Raw genomic sequence first — 11,058 nt, 5'->3', positions numbered from 1 at the left:
TAAAATAGTCTTTAAGGCAAATGTATATTTGGCATTCAAACAACATGGCCAGTCCATCGGAGTTGTGATCTCTGCAGTAGAGTTTGAATGGTTGGCAGTTTAGTTCAAGAAAGGACCTCAGTGTCTGATATCTTATCCTGCCATGTGATCTTCAGAATCTTCCTAAGACAATTCAGATGGAAGCGATTCATTTTGCTGGCATGGTGCTGGTATACTGTCCAGGTTTCACAAGCATACAACAATGAGGTCAGCACAACAGCTCTGTAGACCTTCAGTCTGTTCATCAGTCTGACACCTCTTCTCTTCTCTTCCACACTTTCCTTTGGAGCCTCCCAAACACTGAGCTAGCTCTGGCACAATGAATGTCAACCTCATTGAACATCCCTGCAAAGTATATTGCCAGGGTAAGTGAACTTACCCACAACATTCAAGATTTCTTCATTTGCTGTAAATGATGGTTCTACTTATGGATGGTGTAGTGCTGGCTGGCAGAGTACCTGTTTTCTTGGTGTTGATTTTCAGGCCAAAATTAGCACAAGCAGCAGAGAATCAATCCATACTCTGATGCATCTCAGCCCCCAAAGCTACCTTGAGTGCACAGTTATCTTGCACAAACAAAGTTGCTCACCAACTTACCCTCCACTTTATTCTTGGCTTGTAGCTTTTTCAAGTTAAATACTTTACCATCAGTGTGGTAGCAGACCTTGATGCCAGTTTCATGCTCCTTAAAAGTATCCAACAACATTGCTCAAACACTATGTTAAAAAGCATGGGAGCAAGAGCACAGCCCTGCTTCACTCCACTGGTGACCGGAAAGCTCAAGAGCATCATGTGTTATCCAGAACCCAGGCAAGCATGCCATCATGGAACTAGCATACAATACTGTTGAACTTCTCCGGGCGACCCAATTTTGCCATGATCTTTCACAAGCCGTTATGACTGACAGTATCAAAGGCCTTGGTTAGATTGATGAATGTTGTGCACAGACCTCTGCTCTGCTCCTGGCATTTCCCCTAGAGTTGTTTGTTGGACAGCAAAGAAATGGTGTCCTGTGCTGAAACTAAAGAGCTGTAGCATTTTTAAAAGATGTTTTTATAATATACCCTTGGCTACTGTATCCTAAAGAATTAAGCATAAGTTGGTGCTTTTATCAGAAGGCAAGAATTTTCCAGAAATACTCATTTCTAGTCATGTAATTTCTATAGTAGATATTCTTGAAGAGACCACACAGTACAGTGCGATTTCCCAAACTAGTCTGACTAGGGGACATTTTAGGGCTTGAAACATCCTGTTGGAGTCCACAAATACTTGGTGTCATTTTTGATGCCTCAATTGCCACTCATCCCATGTCTCGAATCAAATCTTGTCATTCCCATCTTCCCCATACCTCTCATACATATATCCTCTTTTTTCCCCTCACACTGCCACTACCTTGACGCAGGCCCTCATCTCTGAACTATTGCAATAGCCTCCTGGTTGGGCTTCTTGTCTTAAGCCTCTACCCAGTTCAATCCATCCTCTGCTCAGTAGCCAAATTCATTTTCCTAAAGGCTCAGGTCTGACCGTATCACCCCTAGTCGGTAAACTCCTTAAGCTCCCTATTACTTCCAAGATCAAATATTAAGTCCTCTGTGATTTAAAATCCTTCATGACCTGACCCATTCCTACCTTTCTTATCTGTTATAGGAAGGGACCTTGGAGATCAAATCTAGTTTCTGTGTTTAACTAATGAAGAGACTGAGGTCTAGACGAGAGAAGCATTTTTCTAATAACCCTGGTTAATTTTTCAGTCATTTCCATCCAAACTTTTAAAGAAGGCTCTGGGTCCTTTAGGGATAAGCACCACTACACTATAGAGAACAATAGTGATTTTGGATTGGGTATCTATGCCATTTCCCAATCATCTCCTCACCATACAGCCTGTTCTCTATCTATCATCTTCATCTCCATATCCTGCCCCACTTCAACTTTCGCCTCTGCTCGTGGGTCCCCCAACACAGAAGGGCTGTGTTCTTGCTCCCATGCTTTTTAACATAGTGTTTTGAGCGATGTTGTTAGATACTTTTAAGGAGCATGAAACTGGCATCAAGGTCAGCTACCACACTGATGGTAAAGTATTTAACTTGAAAAGGCTACAAGCCAAGAATAAAGTGGAGGGTAAGTTGGTGAGCAACTTTGTTTGTGCAAGATAACTGTGCACTCAAGGTAGCTTTGGGGGCTGAGATGCAACAGAGTAAGGTAAGGAAAACTCACTTTCTAACCATCTCTACACCATGTTTCATGGCAGCCCTGCTTCCAGCTTCTCTAAATGTGTCATTTTATCTCGCTAGAATGTAAGCTCCTCGAGGGCAGGGATTGTCATTATTTTCTTATTTGTATCCCCAGCTCATAGAGCAGTGCCTGGTGCACAGAAAACCCATAATAAGTGCTTTATTAGTCTCCCTATCAGAGCTACGTCATAAAAATAATTTGCCTCTAAATTTAGCTTATGGAATCTAGAACTAGTAGGGATTGTACAGATAATCTAATCCAACCTCTTAATTTTACAGATAAGGAAATTGAAGTTCAGAGAAGTTGTTGTTTGCCCTTTGCTTTTGAAGAGAACCAGTGGTATCATGGGTGATGTCTTGACTTGCTCGTGATTTGGATTTCAGTGAGGCAGAGTTGGACAAAGTCATCAGCCTCACTCTTCCTAAGTCATTGAAGTCCAGCATCAAGAAAAAAGTCAAAATGACTGTCCATGGCTCATGATTCAGTGGATGACCTTGGTCATTGATGTCTGACCAAGCTCTAAGCACCTGCTTGGCCATTGGAATAAATTGTTCTCATTCACCCATTCTACCAGGAGTTTTGGCATGCTTTGTGTAGCATCCCCCTAACTCACCAGGTTTGAGGCCTATTGGCTACCCTCAACTTGGTTTAGCCCCTCTACCAAGATGGCATGGCAGCTGTGTGTGTTACAGCTTCTTGGAGCCACAGGTGAAAGCCGAATGCCAGGTAGACACCAAAGGTAGATAAGCAGACTTGAGAAGGGCTTGGCAGCCCTCACACCAGAGGTGCTCATCTTTCCTAAACACTCCATACACCCCAAGAAAACTTAAGCAGTAAAGAGCAGAACAAGTCTTCACATTTAAAACACAAATGATCCTAATTAGGATTTAGTCTCCCCAAAGGAAATATTTTAGCTCAAGAGAGTCTTTTAAATACAATTCCCTATAAGGCAAAGAATCCATTAAGTAAATAAGATCTTCATACGTGACATCTTCTGATGATCTCAGTGGCATTCACTGCTGTGCTCACTAAGTCAGAGAATCTAAATCCCACCTTTTAGGACAACAGTGCCCTGTGATTCAGCTTCCAAGTCTCTTTACACTTCTGAAGTCTACCTGGTGTATTTAAATTTGTATTAGAAGACTAGGAATGTTCTCAACCATCTCACAATAGGTTAATTGTTCAGATCTGATTATTAAAAAGCAACATCGGCATGTCAGAGGTGCTGTGTACTCAAGATTTAAAGAAGAACAAGGTTGTTTTTCATTTGACTTGTCAGGGTCCTGAGCTTAGCAAACAAAATACAGGGAGGTCCAAACACAGTAAAGGTTATGACTGAATATGTATGTTTCTGTCCAGAATTTTGAGGACAAGCTTTGTTAGTCCTTGGGTCCTTTTGTGTAGGTTCTGAGACTACTCTTCTCCATCTTTATTTGACATCTTACTTTCATTATAAAGTGGCCTTTGTTGCTGTTAAAAAGCTTCATAAAATATGCTGTGTCTTTCATGAGATGAAGGCATTACATGAATGAAAACTTGCCCCCTTGCTCATCTATAATGTAACTTGTCTCTGCCTTCTGTTCAGGTTTATGTTTCTAGGATGTCTACTGACAGATATCAGTAATAATAACAATAATATACATGAACAGGAGAAGAATCTGTGATTCTTTTAAGTATGGAAGACAGGCAACTAAGTGATACTGTGGATACAGTGCTGAGCCTGGAGTTAGGAATACTTGAGTTCCAATCCAGCATCAGAGGATACTAGTTGTGTGACCCTGGGCAAGTCACTTAACCTTTGTTTGCCTTGGTTCCCTCAACAGTAAAATAAGGATGGTAACAGTACTTACGTCCCAAGGGTTGTTGTGAAGATCTAATGAGATATTTATAAAACACTCAGCAGAATGTCTAGCTCATGGTGAATATTTGATCAATGACTGTTCCTTTCCTCCTTCCCGCCCTCCACAAGCTCAGATAGCATCCCACTGATGACTCAGTAGTAAGTTCTAGTCTGAGGCAGTCACTTAATACATATAATATGGTGAAGTGACTTGTCCAGCTCCAAAGCAGAATTTGAATCCCAGTCTTCCTAACTTTAGGACTAGCACACTGTTACTGTCTGCGTTACCTCTACCATTCTAATATGTGAAAATGCAAAGGATCTGTGATTTTATCTATGTGAGGAACTTCAATTGTGGGAATTCCTCTTACTGATATAGATAGCAGCCTATCACTTAACCGATATGTCTTAGGGAGCTATATGAGATACAAAGAGATTAAAAATAACTTGCCATAGGTCACATAGCTGTTTAGTGACAGAAAAAGGATTTGAACTCAGATATTCCTGATTTCAAGCCCAGCATGCTAAGCACTATGACGTAGTGTCTCTATAGCAGTGATGGCAATACGATATCAAAAATCATCAGAGTGCAGGAGACCTGGGTGAATAGTAATGGAAGCTTTTCTCTTTAAGCACCAAAACATTAAAAAAATTTTTAAAAATATTTTAATGGCTCAATTATTGTACTATCTGTTTCTAAAGTGTTTCTCACTTGTATAATAGAATGTGTTTGTTACCTGGTAATGTGTACATTCACATAAGTTTGTCTAAATAGACTCACAGGAAGGCATGAATACTTATCTCTGAAATCTTGTTTACCTGTTTCCAAGGGAGACTTGGATTTTTGCCTAGAGCTGAGACCATGAAGCTGGCCACTCTGCTCTCCTCAGAAAGGGAATACCAGAATGGGATTATATTTATTTGTCTTTCTAAATAGTGTTAGTCTAGGGTAAATGAATTTTTGTTTCAAGCCTCTTTCCTAGTCACTGTCCCTTAAAGAGGAAAGAGAGCCCTAAGCTCCTTTCTGAAGTCTTAGTTTCCCTTGCCTCTATTAGTTACAGAAAAGACTAACACAAACAGTGAATACCAAATAAAGTCATTTAAGCCTAGAGCAAAAAGAAATCAGAGAAGTTACACAGATTAAATACCGTATACTAGATAGTATACAAAGTGAATGAGTTCTCTCATTGGGCATGAGATAGCTCAACCAGGAGTCTCCAATCTCACCCAAGGCGAAATTCTTTTAAGTTTCTAGGGAGATAAGCTAGATACATGTGGAGGAGCCAGATGCTTGAAATGTCTGATATTTCCCAAAGTCTTTTTTCTCTCTCCAGGGTTGACTCTCTGAAGAGAACCTGGAAGGGTGTATCCTCTCTCAAAGCCAGAAGCAAGAAGGCCTTTCCTGTCCCAGCTTTTACCAGCTCTACCCATCACACAGGCTGATGGTGTCAAGTAATCATTTTCCATATCAGTCAGTAGTCTTACACAATGAACCAGGATTAAATCCTGTGTTAGGTGCTCACACATGGATTTTCTCAGGGATTATTGAGGCATGTAGGCCTGGTGGTCCCTGTACTAAGTGGCCCTATGATTTTCTGCCTGTTAATTCTTTAGACTTTCCCCTTCCCAATGAGATTTCCTAGTATGCTAGCTTCTAGCAATGATGTTCTTCTTCTTTTCTGCCTATAAATTATTGGTTGCCTATGCCAATAATAGATATTTGCATGCTGGTTAATGCCGGAGATGTTGCTCCTGGGGAATAGATAGGCCAGTGGGGTATCCCTTTAAATCCAGGCATGCTGAAGCCCACACCAGGGAATAGGTAGGGAGCTAGAAGGCAAGGGGGGGAGCATGCCTCTGTAAAAAGTGGCAGTAGTGTCTCAGCTTTATAGGGGCACTGCCACTACTTTAAACCCTGGTTCTCTACCCTGAGAGTATCCCTCCCCTGTCTGCTGAAGTTCTGAAAGGCTTTCTGCCTCATGCGTATATTTACCCACTTATATGACCAGGTCACCACAGGTCCTTTCTTTGTATGATTGGATCTACAAAGCCAGTTCATCACAGAGACAAACACACGTGGCTTTACCATCCACTGAGATTTGGTTTTTTTTTTTTTGTATGTATTGATATAGGCATACTTATGTATCAGGTTGTAGGCAGGGAAATCTTTGTGGAAACTCCATCCAAAGGTGAAGATTTACAACTTACAGCATTTGATAGTGGCCTTATTCCTCCGAGCATGTACTGACATCCTGGAAAGATCTCCAACAAAAGCAACAGCAAAAATTAGATAAAATTAAAAAGTTCCAGCACTTGACAGCTTGTTTGTTTGTTTTTAATTGGGTTAGGCAACAGAGTTAAGTGACTTGCCCAAGGTCACACAGCTAGTAAGTGTTATGTGTCTAAGACCAGATTTGAACTCAGGTTCTCCTGAATCCAGGGCCAGTGTTCTATCCACTGCGCCACCTAGCTGCCCCTTGACAGGTCAATCCCTAACTATCCCAAAAGCTTGACCATCTACAGGCAATCCCCTGCAAATTTCCAGATAGCTGATCAAGAGCATGCCAGACCTAGCTCCTATCCCTTCATGAGAGCTGATTGTCAAATTCCCAGGGTGAGCATTTGCACCTTGGAAATCAGGAAATGCTACAAAGCAAGGCTTAACTTACTGTTTGTTGACTGTCTAGGTTTAAGAAAGCCCTTTCGTGTCATGGACCCCTCTTGGAAGTCTTTGACTTTTCCAGCATCCTTGAATAATTTGCATAGATCTACCCATACCCTGCTCTCCCATCGGTCCCCTTTTATACATGGTAGGTGGGCCAGCAAAGGCTTGGTATAGACTTTGGTCGACCAAAGTGAAGTTAGTGGGTCCATACAGGGATCAAATCCCTGACATCATTAGCACATCCTCATTAGCCCAATACTCTAATCAACTGGGCTAATCAGTCACCAATTATCTCAAAATAAAGCACCTAATATCTTGAATTCGAATAATTTGAGACTTCTTAACCTGGCATCCATGAACTTGCTTTTCAAAATATTTTGATAACTGTTATTTCAATATAATTTGTTTCCACTTTAATACTATATATTTTATTTTGGTCATTTAAAAAGATTATTCTGAAAATAGGTCCATAGGTTTCACCAGGGGCAGCTAGGTGGCACAGTGGATAGAGCACTGGCCTTGGAGTCAGGAGGACCTGAGTTCAAATCCAGCCTCAGACCAAACACTTGACACTTACTAGCTGTGTGACCCTGCACAAGTCACTTAACCCCAATTGCCTAAAAGTAAAAAAAAAAAAATCAACTCATAGGTTTCACCAGACTTCCAAAAGGGGTCCATAACAAAAGACTGTTCCTGAAATAGGGGGTTGATTTCAAAATGATCAAAGGGTGTCACATAACATTTCATTTATTCTTATCACTGAGAAAGCTACAAGGGGAAAGTGTGGGCTTCCATCTATGAGGATTGGGGAAAGCAGTACAGAGGAGAAAAGTAAACTTCTGAGGCTCAAACAGCTTACTAAGTGTGTGCTAAAGCTGGGACAAGAACCGAAGTCCTTGCCTTAACTGTCTAAGGGTAAGAGTCACTTTACTAAAGTCTTTTGGAGAAAGCCTAGGAAAGTATCCTGGAAAATGCTGCATTGTTACCATTTGCTCTTAACAAGTAGTAAAAAGATGTAGAAATGCTCTGAGCTTGCCTGCCTTGAGCATCTGGGTTCTGACAGCCATGTGGTCTCTTTGTTCTGAAATTTCATTTCATCTTAAATTATTTTTCTTGAAAAATGATTCAGGTTTGCCTACGTGTTCTATATATCACTTTGAAATATAGCTGAACAGGCTGGTGGTCCAAAGGCCATAGATACAAATGGAAAGCTGTAAGTTCTCTGAGAAACCAAATAGCTGGGAAAGTAATGTATTTTTTTGTGGTCACATCCATTTGTTTACCACTTTCAATTGCCCATGACCGTTACAGCTTAAAACAGCCTGGCTCTCCTTTTCTTGCTGGGCTCCTGACATGAAGGAGAGCTGGTGGTCTCTCTCTGTGCAATCTGGATCCATCCGCTGAGGTCTCGTCATCATGACTGAACAGATGACCCTAGCTGGTACCCTTAAGGGCCACAATGGCTGGGCGAGCCAGATCGCCACAACTCCCCAGTTCCCAGACATGATCCTGTCAGCCTCCTGAGATAAGACCATTATCATGTGGCAGCTTACCAGAGATGAAACAGATTATGGAATCCCCCAGGGTGCTCTCAGGGGTCACTCACATTTTGTTAGTGATGTGGTCATTTCCTCTGATAGCCAGTTTGCACTTTCAGGCTCCTGGGATGGCACACTAAGACTGTGGGATCTCACAAGTGGCACTACCACCAGGAGCTTTGTTGGTCACGCCCAGGATGTGCTGAGTGTAGCCTTCTCTTCAGACAACCAGCAGACTGCCTCTGGTTCCCGGGATAAGACTATCAAGCTATGGAATACCCTGGGTGTCTGGAAATACACTGTGCAGGATGAGAGCCACTCAGAGTGGGTGTCCTGTGTCCATTTTTCATGCAATAGCAGCAACCCCATTACTGTCTCCTGTGACTGGGACAAGCTGGTCAAGGTCCGGAACTTGGCCAACTGCAAACTGGAGACAAACTACATTGGCCACACAGGCTACCTAAATACAGTTACAGTTTCTCCTGATGGCTCTCTCTGTGTCTCTGGAGGCAAGGACGGTTAGACCATGTTGTGGGATCTCAGTGAGGGTAAGCACCTTTGTACTCTGGATGGTGGTGTCATAATCAAGCCCTCTGCTTCAGCCCCAATTGCTACTGGTTCTGTGCTGCCACTGGGACCAACATCAAGATCTGGGACCTAGAGGGCAAAATCATTGTGGATGAGCTTAAGCAAGAAGGGATCAGCACCAGCAGCAAGGCTGAGCCCCCTCCCCCAGCTGATTCCTCTTGAGTTATTACTTTTAGACTTCATTATCTATCCTTTACTTTCTCTGATTGCATTCTGGGCTTCCTAGACTAGGGAGCAGTCAAAGATCACCTCCCTAATATGTATATCTTCATTCTGTATATGAGTGTAAGGGTGCTTTGGCACATACCCAGATCACCTAATGGAGGCACCCAAGAGGAAAAAGCAAGAGACCTTCTTCTGCAAGAAGACATCCTATTATGTGGTTGTGAGCAGCCCTTTTCCATTGGCTGCATGGCTGGGATTGTCTGCCTTTTCAAAACCACCAAACTGGGACAATCTCCCTCCTTCTCTTCCTCTTGATGTCTAGGGATTCTCATTCATCTGTAGCATGGATATCATGCAGTAGGCTGTGAGGAAAGAAGGACAACCTTAGGCTCTGTGGCCCCAAGAAACAGGCTTGGAAGTTTGGTTGACCTTGTTTGTCAGTTTCCCAATAATGTCAACTGCCTTACTGACAACTTAAAGATGCCATGCCATGCCATCAACCCCTCTAGTGCGTTCTTATGACTTTAAGGACTTAGGACTTTTAAGTCTTTTCCTTTGCCCAGCAGCTGAACTCTCTAACACGCTGTCTTCCCCCAAGTGTGAACTTGGCCATGGACTATATTTCTCTTGTTGTTATCTCCAGGGCTGAGCATGGCACTTGGCACCTAGTAGCAATAGATGCTTTTTCATTAATTCATAATTTCTTGTTTCTGGCTGCCCTGACCTTTCCCATAAATGTCATCCTTATTTTATGAAACAAACGCCTCTTTTTTCCAGTTTCCAGTTGTGAAAGTAGAGAAAAAAATCAGCAACACAGATGGACTTTGGCCCAAAATGGATGTTCAGTGATATTCTGATCAAAAATGATGTTGAATATTTCACATTCAAATTTTGTTCTTCCTTTTTTGTAAAATGTGCTTTACTTTTACAACTGGGGCAGGATGTTGGTTGCTCTTACAAGTGTATAGAAGTTTCTTATAGATTGTAGATGTCAAGCTTTTGAATTGATGTAGCTGCCTGACACTATTTTATTTCTTTTTAGGCCAAAGGGTTATTAGTCAAAGTCAAATAATTAAATTGTTTATTTTTAATGGGAAAATAAAACAAACATTCCATTGTAAAAGTTAGTCTGACTGTTAAGTGGTTAAGTGGAACTGGGATGCTTGGACTGCTAAAACTGGGGAAACACAATCAATGGTAATTGTAGCCAGTTGCAGAGATGAGAGATGCCCAAGAGTACTACAGTATCCTGGGGAAGGGGGTGAAATGTAACATACATAGACTTAAGGCAATGGGGGAGTCAAGGTAGTCATTGTTACACTTATACATATAAATATTATCTGCCCTGATAGAATGTTAGGCCCTCTAGAGCAGAGACTGTCTTTAAATTTCTTTGTATTCCCAACAGTTAGCACAGTGCCTGACAGATAGTAGGTACTTACAGTAAATATTTACTGACTTACTAATGAGAGGAGGAATTGTTTCAAGGTTTTTTTATTTTTTCCATTAAACAGGAACAATTTAATTATTTGACTTTGACTAATAAACCATATTAACCTTTAGGCTTAAAAAGAAATAGAAGAGTATCAGGCAGCTACATTAACTCAAGAGCGTAATATCCATAATGTATAAGAAACTTCTACAAATTTGTAAGAGCAACCAATATCTTAGCTGAGCCTTAAAGGAACAGGGGGCAGAAGTGAGAAGGGAGATCTCCCCATTTCAGGTGGAGGACAGCCAGTGAGAAGCCATGGAGATGGGAGATGAAGTGTCGTGCGCAAGGAACAATCAGAAAGGAAAGAGTAAATAAGACATCTAGAAAGGAAGGGGTCAGGATGTAGAAGCCTTTAAAAGCCAAATAGATTTTCTATTAGATTCTGAGGTCATAGAGAGCTATTGCACTTCACATAGTACCTGGTATGTAATAGGCCAGGTACTGTGCTGATTGATTGGCCTAAATAAAGGATATACTTTGCTTGCCCACCCCCCTC

The 11,058-nt window shown here is 41.6% G+C and overlaps 1 pseudogene; it reads left to right on the top strand.

The window, feature by feature from the left end:
- Positions 1–7,984: 7,984 nt before the first annotated feature.
- LOC110199785 (small ribosomal subunit protein RACK1 pseudogene) lies at positions 7,985–9,994 on the top strand (annotated as a pseudogene).
- Positions 9,995–11,058: the final 1,064 nt, after the last annotated feature.

This window comes from Phascolarctos cinereus, unplaced genomic scaffold (genome assembly GCF_003287225.1).
Source record: "Phascolarctos cinereus isolate Bilbo 61053 unplaced genomic scaffold, phaCin_HiC Scaffold_9;HRSCAF=440, whole genome shotgun sequence".
Taxonomy (NCBI): Eukaryota; Metazoa; Chordata; class Mammalia; order Diprotodontia; family Phascolarctidae; genus Phascolarctos; species Phascolarctos cinereus.
This window is presented reverse-complemented; position numbering and strand designations above follow the sequence as displayed.